The 26,998-nt window shown below is 41.2% G+C and overlaps 1 protein-coding gene across 1 annotated transcript in view; it reads left to right on the top strand.

Annotated features, from left to right (window-relative positions):
- The window catches only part of LOC117521133 (calsyntenin-2-like), a 604,232-nt gene that overhangs the window by 535,363 nt on the left and 41,871 nt on the right, over window positions 1-26,998 (top strand). The gene's annotated exons all lie outside the window — the stretch shown is intronic.

The following is a 26,998-nucleotide window of genomic DNA, read 5'->3' as shown; positions in this document are numbered from 1 at the left end:
GACGGGGATGAGAGGAGGCGTTCCGCGTATTCCTCAGCTTGTTGTGGGTCAGTGAATGAGGACTGAACACCGTCATGTGTCACGATGAGTCTCGCTGGGTATAGCAGGCCGTATCTCACCCCGGGCTTATCACGTAGAAGACCTCTGGCTCTGTTGAATAGCGCTCTCTGTTTGGCTATGGCTGGAGGGTAGTCCGGGAATATGCGTATGGCTCTGTCTTGAAACCGCAGATCTCTCACCTTTGCTGCTTTTTTCAGAATGTCCTTGACTGTGTGATAATAGTGTAGACGTAGGATGAATGGCCGTGGTGGTTCAGAAGCATTTGGCCGTGGTCTGTTAGAGCGATGTGCTCTTTCAATTATAGGTGCTACTTCCAAGTCGAGAACATCTTTTAGCATGTTGGCAATAAAGTCTTTAGGTTTCGTCCCCTCTGGACCTTCTAATATACCAGTGATTCTGATGTTATTTCTTCGAGAAGCTGACTCTAAACTTTCACACTTTTGAGTCAGTCTATTAACTTCAGACTTCATCGTAACAACTTCTTGTTCCAGTGAGGCAATCTTATCAGAATGGGTAGTTGATGCTAATTCCAAGTCTTGTACAGTGCTGCTAGTAGCTTTAGCATTAGCCTCAACTTTAGCAATAGCTGCGGCAAGTTCAGTTTTAGCTACATGGATTTCTGCTCTCAGTTCATTATACACATGTTCAATGTGGGAGTCCAAGCTCTTACATATCTCGTCTTTATTCATTGCCACTACACCTTTGAGCTCCTTAATGGCTTCTAGCACAGTCCGATTTGATGGTTCCGCTTTGCCTGTGTTGTCCGTATCCGCTTCAGTCATCTCGGGTGAGTCCATTTCAGGCGAGCTCAGGGCTTGATTGGGGCCTTGTTCAGCGTTTTCGATTCTCTTGGATGTACCCCGTGTCATGTTGAGATTACTGCTTCAAAGTAGTAGCGATGTTTCTTCAGTGAGAAGTGTCCCTTTCTGGCACATAAATTAAAAGTTTGTTGGCTTTTAAAAGTATTTTTAAAGGATTTGACTACAGACCTATCGTGGACGCGGCTTACTCCTTCATCGCTCGTTCCGCCTCGCTGATTCCTGAGATTTCTTGACAAACAATAGCACCACCTCTTTAGATTAAAGGACATGTCGCACCAAAATCATAACAGTTAAGATTTAGGCTGTTAGTGACCATCCAATGATCCACCGGGATTACTTTGTGCACTTTCGTGACCGGTTTCAAAGTATACGGCATTTGCAACAAACAGCTACGGAGACATCTGAAAAAAAAGTACTCTCATCAAATTGAATTTTAGTGAATTTGTGAATTTTATTGCTCATTTTATGACTTATTTTAATAATACAAAATCAGGAACATTCAATTTTTGCACATTTTTCCAAACTGATTGCTGTAGTATAGCCAGCAGGAGACCACTGTTGTGGGCAAAAAATGTTGTGTCACTACACCGTATAACACTGACACTCTTAAATTTAAACAGTAAAAAATTCTCCAAAGTTTTTCACAATGACGTTTTTCCAAACTGAGTGCTGGAGTATAACCAGCAGGACCCCATTGATGTGGGCATTGAATTTGGTGATACCACACCTGAATTTATTGAATATTTTTCTGATGTCTTGGTTTTGCACTTTGTAGACGGTCCCTAAGCTTCCATTTCTCTGTCTCTGCTCGTTCAGGTCAGTATTATTTTTCCAGCTCAGAGGACAGTTCATATGGGTAAAAATAAGGTTGTGGCTCGTTGTCTACCTTCCTGACGTTAGAAACTAGTGTTTGTTTTTCTACAACGTTTCTTTTAAGATTATTGAGCCATTTACCGGAGGTGGGGGGCTGGGGTTCTGTCCTCTGAGTTTGACAGGTGGACCATCCCAGTCAAACTCCTCATCTGACACTGTTCCCGCAGTGGGACACACCCAGTGGGACCGGGCGCTGGACACCAGAAGTGATAGTTGCTTGGATAACCTCCTCAGGCTGTAGTGACCCCCGCCAAAATAAATAAATAAATAAATCATTTTTGCAGTGATAGGGTTTGTGATCAAGATTTCCTGCAGTAATTGATCTGTAAATTGAAATCCATAAACTACTTAAACTGAAATATATATATTCAGTTGTATGCAAACATTTGGGCACCCCTGATAATTTTCAGGATTTTCCTTTATAAATCATTGATTCTCTGGATCAGAAATTTCAGTTAAATATATCATATAGCAGATGAACACACTGATATTTGACAAGTTAAATGAAGTTTCTAGTATTTACAGAAAGTGTGCAATAATTATTTAAACAAAATTAGGCAGGTGCATAAATTTGGGCACCCTTGTCATTTTATTAATTTAAATACATTTAGAACTAATTATTGGAACTCAAAATTGTTTTGGTAAGCTCACTGACCCTTGACCTCCTTACACAGGTGAATCCAAACATGAGAAAGGGTATTTAAGGTGGCCATTTGCTAATGGTTCTCCTCTTTGCATCTCTTCCAGTGAGTGGCAACATGGGACCCTTTAACGACTCTCAGATGACCTGAAAACAAAGATTGTTCAACATCATGGTTTAGGGGAAGGATACAAAAAGCTATCTCAGAGATTTCAGCTGTCAGTTTCCACTCTGAGGAACATAGTGAGGAAATGGAAGACCACAGGCACAGTACTAGTTAAGGCCCGAAGTGGCAAGCCAAGAAAAATCTCAGCTAAGCTGAAGCGAAGGATGGTGAGAACGGTCATAATCAACCCACAGACCTGCTCCAAAGACCTACAACATGATCTTGCTGCAGATAGTGTCTCTGTGCATCGTTCAACTATACAACGCACTTTCCACAAGGACATGCTGGATCAGAGAGTAATACAGAGGAAGCCTTTTCTGTGTACACGCCACAAACAGAGTCAGTTGAGGTATGTTAAAGCACATTTGGACAAGCCAGCTTCATTTTGGAATAAGGTGCTGTGGACTGATGAAACTAAAACTGAGTTATTTAGACATAACAAGGGGTGGTATGCATGGCAGAAAAAGAAAACAGCATTCCAAGAAAAACACTTGCTACCTACAGTAAAATTTGGAGATGGTTCCATCATGCTGTGCTGGCTGTGTGGCCACTGCAGGTCCTGGGAATCTTGTTAAAGTTGAGGGTCACATGGATTCCAGTCATTATCAGCAGATACTTGAGAACAATGTTCAAGAATCAGTGACAAAGTTTCAGCAAGACAACGACCCTAAACACTGCTCAAAATCTACTAAGGCATTCATGCAGAGTAACAAGTACAATATTCTGGAATGGCCATCTCAGTCCCCAGACCTGAATATTATTGAAAATCTGTGGTGTGATTTTAAACGGGCTGTCCATGCTCGGAAACCAACAAACCAGAGACGTTTTGTAAAGAAGAATTGTCCAAAATACCTTCACCCTGAATCTAGACTCTCATTGGAAGCTATAGGAAGGGTTTAGAGGCAGTTATTTCTACAAAAGGAGGATCTACTAAATATTGATGTATTTTTTTCTGTTGGGGTGCCCAAATTTTTGCATATGCCTAGTTTTGTTTAAAAAATTATTGCACACTTTCTGTAAATTCTATAAACTTCATTTCACTTGTCAAATATCACTGTGCTTGTCTGCTATATGATAAATCTAACTTAAATTGCTGATCCAAACAACCAGTGATTTATTAAAGAAAAACATGGAAATCATCAGGGGTGCCCAAACGTTTACACGTTCACCACTGTGTGTGTGTGTGTGTGTGTGTGTGTGTGTGTGTGTGTGTGTGTGTGTGTGTGTGTGTGTGTGTGTGTGTGTGTGTGTGTGTGTGTGTGTGTGTGTGTGTGTGTGTATATATATCATGAATGATATTCACGTTTTGCGAGACCCGCGTTCACATTTTGGGAGATAATTTTTCAGTATTCACATTGCAATTAACGGTTTGCGGATAATTCACGATTTGCAGCTGATTCATGTTTTGGGAGTTAACAAACTGCTCCTTCCCAAGTGCAGGACCAACAGACTGAAAAATTCCTTTCTCCCTTAGGCCATCAGACTGTACAACTCCTCACTCATGGGGAGGAGGAGTAACAGGAAGACACAAGACGGGAAGGAGAGGAACAGTATTAACCAGTAAACCAGTATTGATCAGGAATTCCTCCGCTCCTTTTTCCATGACAAAAACTCCTGTAACAGTGGAATGTGTCGTTCATTTCTAAACTGGACGCTGTTTTGATCCGGGACGTCGTCTGACTAGCACAGGAATTGCGGAAGACATGGACATCAGCACATTGAGACAGACGTGCGGAAGAATTCTGCGTGTCAGGATGGAGCCGCATGGCGCAAAGCAACGCCGTGATGAAGCCTCACAGGACATGTTCCGGCATGTCCAGCTCATGCACAATTTCTCGGATAGTCACACGACTGAAAAGCCACCGAAAGCCGTCTGAAAGCCATCTGAAAGCCATCCTGTGAGACCAACACGGAGGTGGTTTTGTGGCGTGCCATGAGCGGCACAGTGGCGCATTCCTCCACTCATCTTTCCATGAAAAAACTGTAACAGTGGAATGTGTCAAAAAAGTCTTGATGTCCACGTCTTCTGCCATTTTTGTGTAAGTCAGGCGACGTCCCAGATCAACAAAGCCTTCACGTTGGAAATGATCTGGTTGTTTCAGCGGGGTTTGAGCCTGTCGATCGGCGCTCGGAGCATGGCGCGCTCTCAGCAGCTGTGGGCGGTCTTTAAACCGGCTGGAGCACTCCTTAATCTGTGTAATCCCCATAAAATCGTCCCTGAAAGCCATCTGAATTTTCCAAATGGTGTCCACCTGGAGGTCTCTCACAGTTTCTGGAAAAAATTGATGCAGCAAAGCTCCAAATCGTTCAGACATTTTATTTGCAATAAAAATCCGACGAGAGGGGTGGACCACTGCTCACACAAAGCCTGCTCACAGGCGAATGACACAACCGACAGGTGTGAAAAAACTCACGCATGCGCACGAAGGTTCAAGCTTGGCTGATGCAATCACACGTGATTCAAATCCATATGGTTTTTGCAAAAAATAAAAAGGTCGGATACTTTTCTAACAGACCTCGTAGACAAATAGCTGCCAACCTTAAGAACAGAGCCACGGATTAATTGCAGAGTTTACATAAGTGTGATGTCTTATTTGAACAGGGAGTGACATCATGAGTGAGAGGCTGCATCTGTCACAGAAACACAGTTTTTCTATCACGGGATGATGTCATTTTTAACATTTTTATATATTACCTACTGCACAATATGCAGGTATCGATCATCTGACTTTCTCAACAGATGGCAGTGCTGATTACCTATCAAGTTTGTGGGCATGTTACCTCTAATTTATATGTGACTCCAAGGTAACAGCTGCTTATCACTGTCCTTGTTCCTGGAGCACTTTGAAAAGGACACTCTGGCTTCCACAGCGACTCCATTTAGCTTTATTGATTTTACAGTTGTCACCCAAAGAGAGTGTGGGAAGAAAGCAAGCTGATAAAGTGAGAAAGCAGGCGAGAGTCTTCAATTTTCCTGGTCAGATAAACACTGAAGGAACGTCATGTCAAACACCCATACTCATCTGTAAACATGTTATTTAAGTGTGGACATGAACACAATATCTATTTTCCAGCCTTGTTTTAGGCTTGTTAATGTAACAATGGATAGACCAATTAAGTCATTCCCTTTACAACTGTGCATGATGATTCCAACAGCTCAAAAACTCACAGTGGCGCAGTCCTGTTCATTTTCACAATGGTAGAAATATGCCAAGAGTCACAAAGCAGAAGAAAGACAGAACAAGACAAAGTCACAAAATGAGGGACGAGGTTAAGAATGTCACTCGGGCATTCTCCCTTCCCAATATTCAAGTTCAACCTCATTTCAAAGTTTGTGTAACTTAATAAAAGAAATAGCAAATGTTCTTGTGATTGATTTTAAAGCCACACAGAATGTGCTATTTACTCACAGCAGGATCTTTAATTTCCCTATGTCATATCACATAAATGATTCCTGTTTACATGATATAAAGCTGTTGTCTTTGCACTTAAATAGTCCGTCTCTCATTTAATGCACCAAAGGTGAATCTATGTGATGTAGTTGTTTTTTGTTTCTGTCTTTGCCAATGTTTCTGTCTTTGAGAATGTACTGTTACAGAAATGCACTGAATCCTGGTAGCCATCAGCACTCTTGGGCACTTCAGTAAATGCATCACTGCGTATTGCAGCTGTTTCACCTGAGGCTTTATGAATGATGTTTTGATTCACATGAAAAATGTCCAGTTGACCAACTGCACAGCTTGAAACACCTGCAGATCTTGTGCTGTTTGTCATTTCTATGTGAGCTGAAGTCTAGCTGCAAGTAGCACAAAATTACCATCCCTCCTTGTTACTACAGCATCTACAATTATCTGTGTTATCTGCACGCTGTTACCACGCGTGTTGTCCCATGGCATGTTGTTTGTGCTGTGGTGATGAGGAGAGCCACATGGATTTGTCAGATTGTGTTGGTGGTGATGGTGCATATATGTGTGTTGCTGCTCTGTTTGTAAGAAACACCGTAACAGATTGAAGTTTTGACTCAGAAAGGAATTTAATCTCATTTTAATCTTGGGAGAGCCACGAGATAAACGGTTCAGTTTGAGTTTTTTCAAATTCATTATCCTGTTATACAGCATTGTGGTATGTGGTTATTAGTGCATTTTAAACATTGATGCAAAAAAAAAAAAGCATCGACGGTAAAACAAATGAAATGTCTACCGTGTGATTTATGTTGTAATTTGTTGCTATATATAAATAAACTGAACTGAATTTAAAGTAGAGATTTTGAATTATTTCCTTAAACTCCCATCTTTTGTTATGTGAAAGATTTAATTTCATGGCATAAAAAAATAGAGTCCCCTTGTAATTTGTCCCCATTCAGTCAATGAATTTTGATATTCAAATGCAATGTACAATTGAATGCAACCCATTTACCTTTCCTCCATGATATGCACAGCCTATTATTATTCATAATTTGGTTACATAACCATCTATTCTCTACTCTGCAACATTAATTCATAAGGTTGACCTAAAATGAAAATAAAGCACAATGGATTCCTATTCATTTATTTCATCAGCATTACAGTTGCCTGTCTTTGATGGTCCCGAAGTCCTGGGCAGCCCATTCATAAAAATCACAAAAAATCAGGGACATTGATAGAGACCCACACCAGCTGGTCCGTCATGTCTTTTCCTAAGTCATACTACAGCACGAATGCCGTATGAATCACACGACTTGGAAAAACAAACAGAATTCGAGCTGCATTCCTATGGGACAGATATTCGTACAGCCATGTATGAATGCCGTACGAATACCCAGAATAAAATTGCAAAGTGCTGCCTGGTAATAAGTTAAATAAAATGTTCTCAAATAAACAACAAATATGTCAGTTGATGCTGTCAACTGATTTCCTGAAACCTTCGCTCCTCATGCGGTGTGAATTCACGCACACAGAGTAATTATAAGGTCTTACCTGTGCGTTTTAGTGAAGAAAAGTCGCTCTGTGCACTTTGCGCCATCAGATCAGTTAGCGGAGTGGAACCTTCTCCCCCCCTCCTTCCCCACCTGTTCTCTGTCTTGGCGCAACAAGTTGAAAAAGTCAGCGCCTCAATAACGTCTCATTTACCACAGCCTTAATGCGATCCTGGCTCCACATGCGATGAAATCTCAAGAAAAAGTTATAAAATTACTCAGTTCTCCATGTGGAGCAGGAACACCGGGTGAGCACTGATGACATGCGTGTCAATATTTTCCAGTAACACTTCAGGGATTTCAGGTACGTATTTAATTAAAAGTTAAAAAATCTTTCTGTCTAACATCTTTCTGTGTAAATATCTCATGTTACAATGTGGAGCCTGTTGGGTATTTTCTCCTCCAAACATTTTTAAAACCTTTAACAAGACAAACAGAGTCAAGAAACACCAGTGAGACAGAAAGTCAAATTTTACGCGCGGAGTGCAGTCAGGCTGTACACCAAGGCTACACTAAAGTCTGGCCTGCTTTTCCGCTCTTTTTATTAAGAGACGCCCTCATCACATAAACAAAAAACTTGTCCTAAGGGTGGGGGTGATGACGCAAGACAAGTTTCTTCCCGTAACATAAACGCATACGTCAATAAGTGCAGCTGTAAGGAAGAACACTTTCTTTTACACAGGTCAGCACATCTCGTTCGTCTGTTGCAGTTATCAGCTGTTCTGCATCTGCCTGAAGTGTCCTGTCCTTCACACTCCTTCACACTAAGCACCACATCACAACAGTCAAAACGTTCTCTTACTCCCAGTCGTTAGAGGCTGCGAAAACAAAGTTATATTATAATAATAAGTACATCCAGCCCTTCATTCCCAGCTCAGATTGACCCCAGAGTGCTAAAACAAAATTGAATTCTCAGGATTGCGTTAAGACAGGTGCAAAACAGCACAACACCGTTCTCATGAGAAAGAAGACAAAGCTAAAACAAGGTTGAATAACACGTACATTCTCAGGGTGAAGTGCAAAACAGCACAACACCGTTCTCATGAGAAAGAAGACAAAGCTAAAACAAGGTTGAATAACACGTACATTCTCAGGGTGAAGTGCAAAACAGCACAACACCGTTCTCATGAGAAAGAAGACAAATGTACAAATGTTTAACAGTGATAACATATATACAAAATCTTTAACAGAGCCCCGCAGCTGATAGACAAGTGCGGCTTATTTATGTACAATTCCATTTTCTTTTTAAAATTTGTGGGTGCGGCTAATATTCAGGTGCACTCTATAGTCCAGAAATTACGGTAAACATACGCAACGCGAACTCACCCGTGCACACCCAGTACCGAACGGTTCATTGCAAATGCATGGATCATTACACTCTTAGTGATTTATACCTTTTTCCCCTCTTCAACAGCCATTTTTTGACAGGTGCGACTTTTACTCCGATACAATTTATGCTCCGGAAAATACAATAATCATATTGCTCAAATTCAGTGGTTTCAGTTTAGTGTAAAAGAGCACAAACCGGCAGTGACAAAACACACATTTCTGGAAGAGAAAACCATAAAAAGATGAAGAGCAACAGAGAAAATATAGTGTGTTGCCTGTAGCGTATAGATTCCAGTGTGTGTTTATTTTGTTAGTTCTGCTTTCCAAATGACCTCATTTGAGAGCTCAGCTGTAGTTTGTGTCTTATAGGCACTTCTTGTGCTTCCCTCATGCAAAGTGGTGTGTGTGTGTGTGTGTGTGTGTGTGTGTGTGTGTGTGTGTGTGTGTGTGTGTGTGTGTGTGTGTGTGTGTGTGTGTGTGTGTGTGTGTGTGTGTGAGTCACATGCTGCCTACTGTGTAAGTATTATCCGCATTTCTGTCATCATATGAATATATTGCCACCTTATCTTTTCTGTCACTTTATTTATTTTAATTCTCCCCTGCGACCCTTAATTGGACTAAGCAGTTGAAGATGAGAGTGTGAGTATATTTTAATTCTCTCCATCTTTTTCTGTTTTCTATTTATTTCTTGTTTCTTTTACCCCACCCAAAATGTGATAAAGGGAATGAATTCTATAATTGTACGTTTTTGTATCTTTTTGTGAACCAGTTAAGAATCAATAAAGATTTGAAGAGATTTAAGAAAGACGTTGGACTTGTTTGAGAGTAAAGCGTCACACAGTTTTGGGTTTATGTTCTTCAGGTACATCACAAATATAAATCAAGTCTTGACATACCTTCCTTTTTTCTAAATAAGGCCCCATAAAAAAAACAGTTTATCGTCCCTGCCCTCATGCCGAAATTGGCCCATATCAATTTTTTTTTCTGTATTTTTATTTTGGCGAATTTCGTTGACGGCGATACAGCTGGTGCAAGAAACAGCATGTCCACTAGGTGGCGAGTATGCTTTAGCCGAAGACGGCCGAAGTTTACTGAGCTGTGCCCAGAACTTACTTGTCATTTACAACCACTACACAGGAGGATGATTGCCGATAAAGCCAAAAAGCGGAAGCCATGGTACGGGGTGAGCGTTCCCCCCCGAGGCGACCATGAGTGATATTTACAGCCAGTATGCATGTGGTATACTACACAATGGAGGTAGCTTGGATGCTAAGTACAGCGGCTGCAAGGTGAGTTTTTCCTCAGGGAGTTGTAGCTCTGTACTGACACATTCTATTCCATGTGCCTTCTTGCAAACTGTAGCTGAAATTTCATATCTTCTTTTGAAAAAAATCCTTCTCTCTTGTATTATACAAAACTAAAATCAAAATAAAAAAAAAATCCACCCTCACTCATGACTTTTTTCTGATGTCAAGGATGATAAACTGTTTTTTTATGGGGCCTAAACAAACCATAGAAATGTAGCCTACTTTTTAGATAACTGCATTGAATTGGCTGAACAGAAAAATGTCAAAGGTCATGGGTTCAATTCCCACCTGTGGCCTTTCTGTGTGGAGTTTGCATGTTCTCTCCGTGTTCGCGTGGGTTGCCCTGGTTTCCTCCCACATCCACAGACATGCGGGTTAAGTGGATTGGAATCTTTAAATTGTCCGTAAGTGTGCGAGTGGGTGGGAATGTGTTTGTTTGCCTGTTTGTGGCCCTGTGACAGACTGGCGTCCTGTCCTGGGTGTACCCCGCCTCATGCTCTATGACTGCTGGGATTGGCTCCAGCCCCCCCGCAATCCTTAATTGGACTAAGCGGTTGAAGATGAGTGTGTGGTTGTGAGTCTACAGAATTGTATTGATGTTGTGATCAACTTTAAAAGCTTGTTCAAAAGAACTATGAATATTCCTGTAATTTCCAGACTGTGAATCACACCAGATTATAAATCTCATCTATCAACAACAACAACAAAAAAAGTATAATGAAGACAGGGAAAATACGCTGTATTAGTCACACTGGAGCAAAGAAGAATTCAAGAAAAACCATTCTGCAACAGTCTGGAAATACGATTTAGTCACAGACTAGCATAAGAGGTAAATTGGCCGTTATATTTTATGCTTTTTTAATGGCTATATTCATGTTAATCATGCTTACACCGCTTCCTTTATTATTGACATATCTTTTGAAATATTATAATTAATTATTGATTTCATATGATAGAATGAAAGCCTGCAATGTTTAAAAAATGCATATGCCCAAAGCATATCCACTTAAGACCTGGTGTGATATAAGCACGTTTTAATAGATCATAATAAAAGTCATAATTTTCCAAACATGGGGCTGAAGAAATTCACGATGAATCACTGCTTTGTTGTTTCTCTCCTCACTCAACCATCATCGGAAGTGAAACTCCAAAAGGTTTCTAGAGCACTAAATACTCTAGCAAATGTGCTTCCCATAATGGAGTTTCCATTCGCCTTGTGTATGTCAGCAAATCACTGTACATTTCATCAGTCACTGTTAGGAAAACAGAAAAGAGAAGCACTAAAAGATCATTTGTGGTCTGAAAGGGAGAAACACACAAACATTTGATCTGATATCATGTTAATTAAAGTGATTGATATGTTAATTAAAGTGATTAAAGTAATTAATTAAAGTGAGGTGTGCAGCCTTGGTGGAGGTATGCACTTTAAGTGCCCTTCTATTTAGTTTTATTTGTATGATCTGAGATTCCCAGGATGTGCATGAAATTGCGCTGCAACTTGTATTTATCCCTGTCATTGTGAACTTTTTTTTTTAGTAAAAGAAGCTAAAATGATCATCTTTTCACATACCTGCTGTTTGTCATCCAGTAATGAGCAAATGCTTTCTTTAATTTTTCTTTGCTTCCACTGACATATAATTCATCTTATTCCGAGCCTCCATGAGGCCTTGCGTGAATTATGGGTGAGACTTCCGGTAAGAACCGGAACCGGTGTTTGTTTAAATGTTAACTGTTCGCGCAAATCCCCTTTCTATGAGAGTTAGAGAGATAAATAGCAGCTGTCACAGCTTAAACGAGACATTACAATCCCGCTGTCTACTAATATAGAGAGGTGGGAGGATGACATGAAGAAGTGGCCTAAGATAACATACGGTAGCATTTTTAGCTACTTTCTTAGCTCTTGCTTCAGACAGGAGGCAAACAATCGTAAAAGCTCTGAGGTGTATCAGTACCTGCACAGTAATAAAGTCAGTCCCTTTCTGCTAAAAGAGGTTTTGGGACACAACTTATTTACCTTAAAGCAGACGTAGAGGCCAGCAGAAGCATTAAAGTCCCTCATCACCGAGCCTGGGTTTGAGTTTCAGCATCAGGTGAAACACAAACAGCAAGGTGTTCATGCATCGCAGGTCAAGGCAGATCACCAAGTGGGTAACTTTAGTTAATTATAATGTATGAACTAATGTAACAGAATACATGTGAGCCTTCATTAAAATAAACTCTAAGCCATATTTTTACATTTTATTTTACATTCCTCCTGGTCCATTTGACAGTGATGTTCCTGCAGCTGATTATCTGAACACCTGGAGTTAGACATTATATTTGACAAAGTCTTTAGAGACAACACCTCCAGAATTTCTATTTTTCACATCTGCTTCCAACATTAGTGGATGAATTTGTTGCAAAGAAGTTTCTGCTCTGCCCCAAATATCTGAATCTCTTAAAAATAGTCATCACTTATCAGGTGTAATGTGTGTTACAGACAACAAAAGAGTATGAAGGAAAATAAAACAGGATGGAAATATTTCTGTGTAGGCTCTCAGTTGTCCAGGTTTGTTTCCATAGTAGAGAAGCTTGAATCTTCGACTGGACTGGGTTGCTTGACATGAGGACGTTTAGCTTCTAATTGCAGAAGCTTCCTCAACTAAATTTCTTGCTCTGGTATTCTTGGGCTCTGTGGGCTTTTTATCAACAAATTTGTCAACAAATTGAAAAGAGCGCACATATAATGTTTAGGTGTATAAAGTTTAGTTTTTTGAGCCACATCTTTCTGGGTTCCTCATCTATTGGTCGGCAATGGAAACTCTCTCTGTTCGCTGTTGTAGCTGCAGATTCAACTTCGTCTAGTTGTTAGTACAAAAGCGAACAGCGTAACATGTTCCTGAGCTGCGCAAAGACATTTTTTATATGCTACCGAAGCTGATCATCGTTTAGAAAACAAAACAAACTTTAAAATAAACCAGTCCAGGAAACGAAATCCACTAGAAAACAGTGGCTCACTGCTACCTACAAGGGAAATTCCACATTATCAATCATCATTCTCTCTACATCACCATGAAGAATTTTGTCACAACCCACACAACCAAGCCCTGAACCCCTGTTTTGCTTCTGATGGTCTTGTTGTCTGTCCTTGCCTCTGTACAAGTGTCTGTCTCTTTCTCTGTTAATAAGGTTAGAAACATACAGGAATAAGATGGGCCTGGAACCTGCTTGTTGACCAACTCATTAGTGTTTCAGTGCTGTGTTTATTTCAGTGTCTCACTTGTTCCATTGTTGCAGAGGCAGTCCTTCCTGGAGCTCCTGCTGACTGTTGTACTTTCAGGCAAACAGTTTAAGTGTAAACATCAGCAGAATGGTGGAATGCATTTGTGTGTGTTTCATTCACGTATGGTATTATGACTTACAGTATATCACATTACATATTAATTTCAGTTATAAACCCATTTTTCAAATGAAGTGACTTTTTGTAATGCTCCTCTTTTACAATGTTGTACTGACTGTCTTGAGTTTTGTAACAATTACTGCACATATGTATAATACATTTAAAATAGTAAATAGTTTTGTTGGTTTGAATTTTAATCGAATGAAGGATTCTTGTTTTTGCTTTGATTTTTAGGTCTGACAGCATAAAATCAATTTTTTAAAAGATTGTTTAATCAAAACATCAATATAATTGAAGAATTTCTCATAAAGGAAGAATTTCTCACTTATCATTGCTAAGGGCCTGTTCACACATAGTACAAATAAGTACAAATCAGGGCGAATCACGGTGAAACAGCTTGTATAAGCGAACCACGAAAACATCAAGCCGATGGGCAGGCGTGAACGATCCCACTGCGATGGTTCCATGCATGCGAAGTGTCGTGCACGAATGTGCACGAAACCGCTGCAGTGAGAACACAGTGCATGCAGTTGGAGCATGTATAACCACATAGCGCAGCTGCTGTGAAAAAAAATACATGCCACCCACGGGATTCAAACCTGCAATTTACAAAAGCTCGGATTGCCAGTCAGAAACTACCTCTGCACTACCATCACTGGCCTGTAAAAGGTACGAAAAAAGCCTGAAATCAACAAGGAGATGGATGTCTTTAAAAAAATAAAACCACATGCCATAAAAAACACTGCATTTCATTGAATCCCTCTTATCAAGCGGATAATACAAGTATGAACCGTCTATTCCTCTGTAGATGACTCATGGTCATAGACATACAGTTATAAAATGACATGAATGAGAAGCAGGGCGCTCTTATGTCCACATCTACTGGCCCGGTATGTCCAGCCGGCCCCGTGCGCATGTCTGGCTGACACGCGTGTCTTGTAGACAGCGTGCCGCAGGACAGACACCGCGTTATTTGGAACAGAGCTTACGTGGGTGACGTGACATTCAGCTCGCCCACCGCGTGTTATGATCTGATATTCCGTATCACCTGGGCCAGCCTGTCAATGTGCACGCCATGCTCTCGCTCGCTGCAGCCCATCGCAACAGCGATATATGTTTTGTGTATGTCCACGTGAGGACAGCAAGCAGACAAGCAGCAGACAGTTCATGTCTGTCCAAACACGGTATGTGTTCTCAAGCTGGGATGTCCAGAACCAGAGATTTTAACAGCTGCAGCTGTTAAGATGCAGCTGGACTGACAGTGGCCACACCCCCTGTCAGTCCAGCGCACACACCAACATGTCACTGTGTTTCTGTGTTATGTGAGCTGTCAGTGAGTATCTCGTCAGCAGCTGACAAGCACCTCGCTGTGCTGTGTGTGCACAGAACTGCCTGTCCGACCATCAGGTGATCATGTCTGGGCAGCATGCATATCAGCATTTTATGCAAGTGTGTGCCCCCCCCCCCCCCCCGACATGTGTTGGGGGAGTGCGAACCACATGTACGCCACATGTAGGCCACGTGTGTTGCTTTTTGCAAAGGCACGCTTGTCGGGGAACTTAGTCAAATTTCACATCCAGCTCGAAAGTGATTGTCTGCTGACTTTTCATGCGAACAAGGCAAATGGTCACACATTTTCTAAGTGCCTAGCGAGTGATGTTAGATGTTCGTGTGTGTCACCTGGAATTTGGCCAACACCTGCCAGGAGAGGGATCAAATGGGCTCTCACAGGACACTATCTTTCAGCTGCTGGCGTGCGCAAATAGTTGTAGCGACAGGTGTACAAGGTATTGGCGGCAGCTACAATTTTCACAATTGGCATGCAGTTCCTCCTTTGTGCGCTAGTTGACTTAAATCGTGTTATACGAGGTCTGTTAGAAAAGAATCCGACCTTTTTATTTTTTGCAAAAACTATATGGATTTGAATCATGTGTGCTTGCATCAGCCAAGCTTGATTCTTCGTGCGCATGCGTGAGTTTTTTCACGCCTGTCGGTTGCGTCATTCGCCTGTGAGCACGCCTTGTGGGAGGAGTGGTCCAGCCTCCTCGACGGATTTCATTGTCAGGAAATTGGCTGAGCGACTGCCGCTTTACTGCATCAAAATTTTTTCAGAAACTGTGAGAGACAGCCAGGTGGAAACCATTTGGAAAATTCAGATGGCTTTCGGTGAAGATCTTATGGGGATCACACAGATTAAGGAGCATTACAACCGGATTAAAGACGGCTCACAGCAGCTGAGGGCGCGCCGCGCTCCGAGCAGCCATCAACAGGCTGAAATGACCAGATCATTTCCAAACTGAACGCTGTGTTGATCCGGGACGTTGTCTGACTACTACAGAAATGGCAGAAGAGGTGGACATACCACGTTTTCTGCACATTCCACTGTTACAGGAATTTTTGTCATGGAAAGAGGAGCGGAGGAATTTGCCATGGAGCCGCTAATGGCGCGGGACAAAAGCACCTCCGTGTTGGTCTCACAGGACATGCCCTGACATGCCCAGCTCTTGCACCATTCGGAAGATTCAGACGGCTTTCCGTGGCTTTTCAGTCATGTGATTATCCAAGAAATTGTGGACAAGCTGGACATGCCACAACATGTCCTGTGAGGCTTCATCACTGCGTTGCATTTTGTTCTGCGCCATGCGGCTCCGTCCCGACGCGCGAATTCCTCCGCACGTCTTTCCATGACAAAAACTCCTGTAACAGTGGAATGTGCAGAAAAAGTGGTATGTCCACGTCTTCTGCCATTTCTGTAGTAGTCAGACAACGTCCCGGATCAACACAGCGTTCAGTTTGGAAATGATCTGGTCATTTCAGCCTGTCGATCGCCGCTAGGAGCATGGCGCGCCATCAGCCCTCTTCTTTGTTCACTAAACCGCACCTCCTTCCACACACCTGCTCCACATCAACCTGATTAGTTTGCTCCTCTTTAAAACCCTCACAGTTCCACAGCTCACGGCCTGATTATTGACTTTGTACACTTTCTGACCTCACGTTCTTGCCCAGTTTGCTCTTGTGTGTTTTGACGTTGCTTTTGTGCTCCGATCTCCGCCTTGCCGTATCCTGAACTCTGCTTGTATTTTGACTCTGCCTTTGCTTTGCCTGCTATATTTCTCGACGCCGTGTGAATGACCCCGGCCTGGTTTATGGACCACGTCCCAGCCTATACCATGTCTGATACCTCCGCTTCCATGTCTGACTACCAGTGTACCGTACCTAATGCCTGGTTTCAAGATAAAGCCAATTATTCATCTAAACCAACCATGCCTGTGAGTCTGCATTGGTCTCCTACTACTTCTTGCATCAAACCAGCACCCGCCCTGACAGGCATGAATAAAGGGACTTTTTTTACACTAATAAACTATTGCATTCAAAAGGTTTATCTTTTGAAATAAGTTATTTTTCTTCTTGTTGGAGCCGACTGCTTGTCTGTCGTTCTCCAGTCGTAGCCTGGCAGCGGGGATACTCCCAGCTCATCTGCTAGCATTGATGGCAAAAAATCAAGAGGAAAAATAATCACTGAGGGACTTCTTTAAAAAACACCTCCACCCTGCATCTATTCACAAGCAATTTCCACAATAAGGAATTAAAGCATTTCCAGACGTCATCTTCTAAAACAATGGCGTGGATGTGGTAGGCAGTCACACAGCAATGTGGATCATTTTTGGCAGGCTGTGATGATGGCTGAAAAGACCCACCAGGTCAGATTAAAATACTTCATAGTTACTCATTGTGCCGCTTTGTAATGTTCTCACTTCTGCTGCTACATTGTAACTTGTTTCGATTAGTTTCTTGCACTAGTTTGTATACAGTGCATAAGCTTTATGCACATGCTCCACATTTTCTTCTTAGTTTTTTTGGGAGCGCTACAGTCACACATACAGGCCTAGCATACATCATCAGCGTGGATGCCACCAAGACAAAAAAGTATGCCTTGCTGATAGAGGACCTTAATCTATTCTACACCTGGTTCAAGGCAAAAAGAACCTGCTCAGCTCCTCTGACCCGTTATACCCTCAGTGCTAACCCAATCTCACTAGAGGAACATCAGGTGAGGAGAGTAGTGAAGGCTGTAATCCCACGCAAAGCAACAAGGCCAGATAGGGTACTGAGAACAGTGCTAAAGCCCTGTGCAGACCAGCTGTCAGCAGTCGTGACAAGGTTCTTTTTAACACCTCCCTCGATCTGGCTACTGTTCCAGTCTGCCTAAATATTGCTACCATTATTCCTGTCCCCAAGAAGTCAGTCATTACCTGCTTTAATGACTTCAGGACAGTGGCACTAACCTCTGAAGTCATGAAGTGCTTCAAGCGTTTGGGCCTCCAGTACCTCAAGTCCTACCTTTGGACCCACACCAGTTTGTTTATCGGGCAAACAGGTCATCAGCTGATACCATCACCACTGCCCTGCACATCGCTCTGAGCCACTTGGGGGAAACCTGGGACCTATCTCAGGATGCTTTTCGTGGATTACAGCCCGGCTTTTAATACCATCCTGCTGGACCTGTTTATCAAAAAGCTGATTGACCTGGACTTTTGATCTTTTACCTGTGACTGGACAAAGGATTTCCTGACCAAGCATCCACAAGCGGTAAAGGTGGTGCCCCTCAGTTCCTCCACCCTAAGCACAGCCCCCCCCAAGGCTGTGTGCTGAGCTTCTTCCTGTATGCCCTATATAGATATGACTGCATCCCCTCCCACCATTCAAACATCGTTGTCAGTTTTGCTGACAACACAACAGTGGTGGACCTAGTCACAGGAGGAGATGAAACAGCATACATGGTGGCATGGTGTTCCACAAACAACCTCATACTGAACACCATCAAAACCAAGGAGATAGTCATAGACTTCTGGAGGGAGGGAGGAAACCACGCCCCACTTCAGATCAGCGGCTCCTGCATGGAGAGGGCCTCCTCCTTCAGGTTCCTGGGTGTGCACCTTTCTGATGACCTGACATGGTCCACCAACATGTCGGCAGTGGTCAAAAAGGCCACACAGCATTTGCAATTTTTAAGACTGTTGAAGTGCCATCTGGAGGCCGGCCTGCTGAGGACCTTCTACCGAACCACAGTAGAACAGGTCTTCTCATACTGCATCAAAATGTGGTTTGCAAGCTGTACAGCTGGGGACAGGAGAGCACTGCAGCAAGTGATTAAAGTGGCCCAGAACATCATTGGCTACTCCCTGTCCTCCCTGGAAGACATTGGCTCCTCCCATGGCCTCCGCAGAGCAGAGGAAACCTGCTCAGATGAGTTGCATCCAGGCCAGAGTCTCTTCTGCCTCCTACGCTCTGGCAAAAGATTTCGAAGCCACAGGTTCTGGACAAATCACCTACTGATTACCCGTGGGCTTTCAAACTCTTGAACGCACGTGTGACCCCCCACAGGTTCAAAATCCAAAGTCTAACCAAGTGCAATATTTATACCTACCATTGTCATGTCTTTCACTGACATGTTTGTGTATATATATATAATTCCACTGACATGGTTTATATATTTATATATTTCTTATTTTATTCCATTTTTTTATTCATTCTGTTCTAGAAGTATCTTATTCTTGTACTGGAGGGGAGATACTTTCTCTGATTTTGTTGTACAATGACAGTAAACAGCTATTTTCAGCGGTTTTAAGTGCACACAGCTATTTCTTGAAATAGCCATGGTTACAGAACAGCTTTTGAAAAGAACAAAGAAAAATATTGTATCTGTCCATGTGGACAAGGTCTTATTGTTCAAGTAACAAAGGAGAAAAAGCTGCTTATTGAGTCTAGATTGTAAAAATGCTTCATTATATTGCGTATGGGTTAGTTTTTTAATCGAAACCGTCTTTCTCACTGCAGCACCAGTTTATTCCAGTGAGTTAGAGCTCACTGGAACCATTAATGCATCACGCAATCTGGAAATGGCGTCAATTGTTGGGTGTTGTGCCATATTATGACAGACGTAATGTCTGATATCAATAACAAATACAATCCTGTAACTGGTGAATTTGTGTTTTCTCTCGTTTTTCTTATTGATTTGTTTGTTTTTGTAACTTAACGTGTGCATCTGCTGCATATCAGGCAGTTGCTGTGGGACTGTCTACATTTCAGCTGTATATATGTTTTATTCCACACTCTGTTTTATGCTTCTTATTTTACTGAGTGCTTTTAATTTGGGTGTGTGTGTCTGTCAGTCATAGACCATATATATTCTGTTAGATAATGGCATACACTGCATGCATTTTATTATTTTAGTTTTTATAATGTTTAAGGGTGATTCTTTAACTACGGGCACTATTGGCCTTGTAAATGTAATTTCTGCCACACCATTGCCTTACAATATAAAGCGCCTTGGGGCAACTGTTGTGATTTGGTGCTATATACATGTGTTCTGATGTCACTGTTTATCTCCATAGAAACTACCCAAACAATCTTTCATACAAACTGTTTAAAGGGACATTACAGTGTTGTGGTGGAAATTACGGCAATAGTGTGGGACAACTACATTTTGTTTAAAAAAAATCACAACAGTTGTATGACATTGAATACCCCAATTATGTTTTGATTATTTTACTGATATTTTATTCAGAGATTTTAAAACATTAGAAAAAACGTTTCTTTACCATTCTTTTTTATCATTGAAGATCAAAAATCTGGGTGTGGGACAAGCACAAAACAGCAATATTTGCATATAATGATGCTGAAAAAAGGTGAAAAAGTCATCATAGACTACTAGAACAAATTTCTTAACACTTTCATTGTAAAGATAACTATAAAAGTGTGAAATTTCCCCTTTTTTCTGTTTTTCATACAATATGATCCAAGGACATAAGTGCCCGTAGTCTAAGAATCACCCTTAAACAGATTTTCCTTTCATATCATCCAGAGTGGCTGAGCCCGAGAGTTTGGTAAAAGTGTCGAGCACAAGGGTTTCTTGGAACTCGACCGCAGTCATGTGACCTTTTTCAATCACTGCAATTTTTTTTAAAGAATTGTTTTTATATTTTCCATGTGAGTTCCTTCCCAGTCAGAAAGTGCAGTAAAAGGTGTTAAATGTTTAATCTTGCTGATATGATAGTAAATGTCGACAGTTGATTTCTCAGTTATCTGTCGCCCACAGTCACTCAGTGCTGCCAGGTTGCAACTGATGGTTGAGTCCAAAAGCTGTTCAAAAGCTGCCACTATATTTTTTTTCAGTATTTTAACTGTCCTGATTGCTAAGACAAGTGCATCATAAAGCAGTGCAGCGTAAAATTCAAAACCGCCCAGTCTGGCAACACCCAACAATTTATTCACTCGTCAGGTGGAGCATTGAACTGAATGGAGCCGAGAGCTGATGGTACATCATATTTCAATAAATCTTGTTTAGGAAAGGTACGAAAAGTCAGTGACGACAGCTGCTGCCAGTGTTGTGTTTAGGGCGATTATTAGAGAGACAAAAGCCTCCTGTGTGCTAGAATAGAGATCATTTAAAAAATATCTTTAGCTGTAGGCCTATGTGAAATGGAGAATTATCAGCTTACTATTCAGAGGTAAATGCTTTACCATGATAATGTCCATTTAATAACAAAAGCAGTATTTTGTCATTTTGCATTTTGTCACAAAAACTATAGCAGTCCTTTGCTATTATATTCTGTCCTTATTCAGTCAATTACTTAATTAGGATTACACTTGTTAGTATTTTGATGTGGCCATGTGTTATTAATTTAGCTCTTCCTAATTATTTATTTCCCAAATGTCACTACACAGGTCACCTTTGCCAAAAGAAAGTGTTATAGTTTTCGTGCACAGAGACTTTTGGAGAACGCTAAAGGGAAAAGTATGTGTGTTGTGCTATGTATTTAGGCATACTATCCATCATTTTTTTCTGGCTCTCTTTTTAATTTAAGTGTTTCTTTATGATTCCTTGTATTTCAAGGCTTTTGAGGGTTTCTCTGTAATCATTGCCAACATAAAATACAGTCAGTCTCTTTTCTTAACAGCAGCTGCAGATGTATTTTATCTCTCAAGAAAATTCTGGAAAAAAATCAAGCTGAGACAAATTAGTAAGACGTGGTCATATTTTAACCGTATTTTAAGACAAAAGTGTAAAATGAAAGCACTTTTTTGTTGTTTTTTTTCGTGGGGGTGAGAAAACAAAACTTATGTCCCAATATTTGGACTCAGGGTGTCAAGAGATTAACTAAAATGATGGAACAAACCAAATAAACATGATCATGTTTAAATAACATGAAGCAACAAATAATAAAAATTGTACATGTTGATAAGGCTTGGCAATATCTGAATAACACATTCCATTGAAATTAATCCCCCCCCCCCCAATACACGCAAACCCTGTGAAAAGTACAGCTGGTAGATCAGTGGATAAGGAGTTGGGCTGTCTGTGTCCTTGGACAACACATGTCATCTGAATTGTTTCAGTCCACCCAGCTGTAAATGGTACTATTGGCTTTGGCTGTGGAAGTAACGTCTGATCATATTGGTGTCCCATCAGCGTGGAGTTGCAGGTTCTCCTCCACTTTATGGCCCAGTCACACAGCATACGATGATTCCTGAATGAAGGGAAAAAGTAAAGTCACAGTTCATTGAGAAAAGGTGGGCGAATGAACTTTATCAACAAACAGCCTGCGAACCAAGAGCACAAAGGAACGAAAAAACAAAATGAAACCGAAGCTAACGATCTTGACGCTTTAAAAAGAAATACGCCTGGAGCCACTGCTGGAGCAGTGTGTGTCTGCATCTCTGCATTCCAGGAGATCTGTGCGCACGTCGGTGGACCCACCTGCTCTGGTTCCTCATCCAGAACAGTAGAGGGCTCATAGCCTTCATCATCAGAACCCTCTCTGTCTGACGACAAGCCGCGCGCTACGTCTTGCTCCAATTTAAAAAAAAAACAAAACTCTTGTGTGCCGTGGTGCTGCTCTATCACTGTATTACATCACTAAGCCATATATATTGATTTATAACAGAAAACTGTCAAAAGGGGGGAATAACTAACTGTAAAGATGATTGAATATATCAGAGCAGTAAATTGATCAGTCCGTGTGAACGCACATTGACTCCCTGTGTGCGGTTATTTCCACCAGCTGCCACTGATCCACAATGTGAATTCTGCCTTCTAGAACAGCTCTTATATAATCATCTGAATTATCTACCTGTTGCCACATGTACATAAGGGCTGGATTGTCATTCCTACACTCATATTGTTATATTTAATAAAAAATAAGCGCACGCAGGAGCTGCTGTGTTGCCACTGTGTTCAAGTACTGTTGGAAATTACACAACTTTTTGTTGTTTCAAATTCAGCAGTTGCCTGTGACAAAATAATTGTATCCACACAAAAGATTAATTCTGGCCTATATATGGTGCCTAAGCCCAGTGAAGTTCACCCCCCCCCCCCCCCCACCCAGATTAAAAAAAAAAAAACAAGCAAACAGGCTGAGTTTGCCCTGTAATTTCCGACGGTACATGAATGCAGCGGCAGCAGCGCTTAGAAATGGCTTCTGTACTGTGTGAAAACATTCAGCTGGTCGAACAAAATCAAACTAAACACTAACATTACAAAAACTAAGCAAACAATTAAAAAAAAACATCAAGAATGACAGCAAAACGAAATATGGACAAATTGAGGTTTTCAGGGGCATACGTTCAAATTTCAAAGTTTAAAAATTCTGATGAAGCACCAGCTGCAGGAACGAAGCTGTGCGAAGGTTAAACGATGCCAGCGAAAGTCAACGAAAGTCCAGATGTCTTGTTTCGTTTGGTCTTCGTTGCCCTTTGTTAAGTGCCGTGTGACTGGGCTATTACTCTAAGGAATCCAGAGATAAGCGTGGATCCCAATGGGCCTGAGGGCTTTTATGTTAGGATTGACCCAGGAGCTGACAAATGGGGCTCAAAGTGCAAATTCAACCTGTAAACAGAACAGCTTTTTTACAGTTTATTTTCGGACAGGGTTGACTGGAGTGGTCTGAAAGCAGAAGAAAGGAAGAGCTGGGCAGGGCAAGCAGAGGATTCGATTATGGGTGGATCATATGTGGCATATCTGAAGCACAGAGACAACAGGTAGGCAGAAGTTTCAGGAAGACAATACCAAAAATAAACTCTTCAGAGATGAGACCTAGACCTCAGTACCACAATGGAGACTGAAAGATCTGGCAGCGCCTGGATGACTGAGCCATAGTTAAATCCTGCAGAGGCTTGATTGCAGATTGGTTGCAGGTGGGCAGACACAGCAGCAACCGAGGATCAGATGGGCAGGCCAGAATAAAAACAGAAATTTATACAAACATGACACACCAGAGAGGGAAAATGACAAGACACAGAAGGAAAGGGAAAGGGAAAAGCAAAGCCTAAACCCCAACACTATATTGAACTTGAAATTCTCACATCTGAAATGAGGTATTCCATGGGTGAGAAATCGGAAAAAAAAAAATTTCTGTTCTGCAGAATAAAGTAGCAAAAGTGTTACTCTCCATGTTTTTTGTGATGGGGACAACGTGATAGTACAGGAGGAAAAGGGAGAAAATTTATTCACAGATGCTAATCATTCAGTTGGCAACTGAATAAATTTTCTTTCACACTCGAAACAATTTTCTCTCATTCTTAGGTTAATATCTAGCATTTATTTTTCTCTGTGTATTGGGCTACTGTTGGGTTTTTAGGTGGCTGTGGTTTTGTAAACATCATGTAATCACTGCTTTGGGGATGTTACATGCCGTTGTGAAGATGAGCACCTACACAAACAGTACACCGTAGATAATTGCGGAGACCTTGTACTCACCTCTGCAGGCAGTCAGACAGTCTGTGACTAAATGAAAGTGGCTATTCATTCTGCCTGTCTAGTCAGGTGTAGATCCACATCCAGAATGTGACTTAAACTAAAACATGTTGTCAGTGTTAACAACTGGGTATATTTTTTAATGCTTGTACAGATTTAAACCATGATTTCTGTATGCCATTGGAATCATAAAGCAGTTTTGTACCTTTCTCCCCAAATTACGGTTTTTGTTTTTTTGGTTTATTTATTTTTTGGGTTTTTATGGTTTTGGTATTTATTTTGGTATTTTGTTATTCATCCATGGAAGAAAGTGCATGAGTAATGTTCAAGAACAGCCCACAGGAGAAAAATGTGCCTGTCTGAAAAACCCAGCTGCACAGGTGACCCACAACATGAGAATGTCACAAGTGTGTCATTTACAAAAGTAGTTTCTCCCCCACCCCAAGCTGGCTGTCAAGTGAAGAGAGAACATGCAAACTCCACATGGAAAGGGTGGAAAGTGATGTCACGACCTTCTTGCTGTGAGGCATCAGTGCTAACCACTAAGCCACTGTGATTACATGTTGCTTCTAATGAGCATGTTTCTTTATTTCCAAAGCCTGGGCCCGGTAGCCACCAAGTCCACTGTTGCTTGTTGTAACTAATACACCAAATGTGTAGTTTAGCCTTGTGGCTTTTGGTTTGAGACCTTGGCTGGATGGGCCAAAAATGTGTGGGAACAGGTAAAGAACAGCCACTGACCCACCCTTGTTGTCACTGCTGTGATTATGTCAGTGCTGTGTGACATCATTGTAAAGTGTTTCTAGAATTGGCTCTCAAATGAAGTAGTAAGTCTTATACAGTCCCCGATGTCCATGGGACCAATGCTTATCCCCGGGTATGGAAGCATGAAACAGGTGAGACTCTACTTCTCCCCCTGGGATGCCTGTCTGTCATATGTTACTTCTGTAGCCAGGGCTGGTTCCCATTTACAGGTGGGTGGACTGGGACAACGTAGATTACAATAAGTGGACTGTCCAAGGACACAGGCAGCATGATGCTCAGACCTGGAACTGAACCCTGGCCTGTACAGTTCAGCTCCTATCCAACAGAGCCACTTACTCTAAGATGTTAGCATTTTAGTTCTTAAAAACTAGAGTATATGACTGAAAGTGTTTGAAACATCAGGTGGACAAACTGTTTCGCCAGAGTAAACAAGTTGACAGCATTAATGTATAAACATTAATCGAAAGTAACCCATCTCTTTAGAAATATTATTGTGAGAGCCGAGCAGAAAACAGAAAAGACTTTCTTCTTTACAAGGTCCATCAATAATGAACGAATGCTTGTGATGAAAGGCGTGACACGTAGCTCCTCAGTAGCCCTGTTAGTCACTCAGCTACATTTAATGAGCACCTCTTTAGATATAAAGCTCATTAGCCATCTGATGACAGGGAATAAATGATCCATAGATGATGAAATGCATTTGTTTCATCTCATTTATTGGTGGTATAAAAGTGAGGAATGTTCAAATGAGCAACTTTGGTTTGGTTGTATCAGTGGTGTAAACATCTTTATCGCCCTAAATACAACCCACAGAAATTATATGTATGGGTTAGAGAAATAGAATTTTGAAAATATTCTGTTTTTGTGGATGCACAATTTTTACTCAAGGCCAAAATATGGCCTTGGGGTATATTGCGAAGGCTTTTAGCATCAGTCCATCCATCCGCCCGTCTGTCTGTCTGTGCTCAGCATAAGTCCAGTCCTAGTATTACTGCCAGAGTATTCAAATTCATAGGGAACATTCTTGGAACACAGACCTTGGACAAGTTCAAAGATGGCTAACCTTGATCTATTTTGAGAGGTCAAAAGGTCACATTCTGTTTCGTATTTTTATGCTCATACGGCTGAGGGTATTTTAGCATTGCATTATATTTTGTATTTACAAACAGTATTATAAGTATTTGGCTGGTGACCATTTTTGTCTCTGTTAGAATTGAAATCAGACAATCAAGATGTCCTTGTCATGTCGATTTTCAGCTTTACTTCAAGGAGTTAAAGAAAAATATCGCATTAGCCATTTTGAAATTACAGCAGTTTGTGTGGATAGTGGCTCCATTTTCAGAGCCCATAGCAACAGTTTGCCAGAAGGTACACTGGACTCTGTTCTAGTTTTTATCTTTTTTTTTGGATGAAAAGCCTTCTCTACTGTGAAGTTGTATAACTCGTGCTGCAACTGTCAGAATAATTTTTAAATAAGAGTCAGTGATCACACTAGACAGAATGAGTAAGTTGAAAGATCTTTATTGAATACTTGCAGCAAGGGTTGTTCACTAACCTCTGGGCTCACACACTCTTATTAATGCAACAGATAGAATATTTACAGAGGAATCCTGCAAAAGGTGATACAAGCACTAAATTCAGTATAAGTACTCCTTAGACATTACTCTTTTGAAAAAACAGACTGGACACATGAATTTTTTACTAGGCAACCAGGTAGGGGCCAATTCATGAATTACACAGGAGTAAAAATTTAAAAATGCTCCAATCATATTGAAAAATATACCATATTTGTGTGATCATAAAGATTACAAAAGGTTATAGTTTGGACTATGTACGACTCAGTGTTATGGTGTTATGGTAAAAGTTGCAACAATGGGGTGACAAAGGTCAATTTCATTTTGTACAGGGGTCAAAAGTTAAAGTTGCTACAATTTTGGTAAAAACTGAT

This window comes from Thalassophryne amazonica, chromosome 12 (assembly GCF_902500255.1).
Source record: "Thalassophryne amazonica chromosome 12, fThaAma1.1, whole genome shotgun sequence".
Classification (NCBI taxonomy): Eukaryota; Metazoa; Chordata; class Actinopteri; order Batrachoidiformes; family Batrachoididae; genus Thalassophryne; species Thalassophryne amazonica.
The sequence above is the reverse complement of the archived record's forward strand: the minus strand, read 5'-3'. Positions and strand labels throughout refer to the sequence as shown.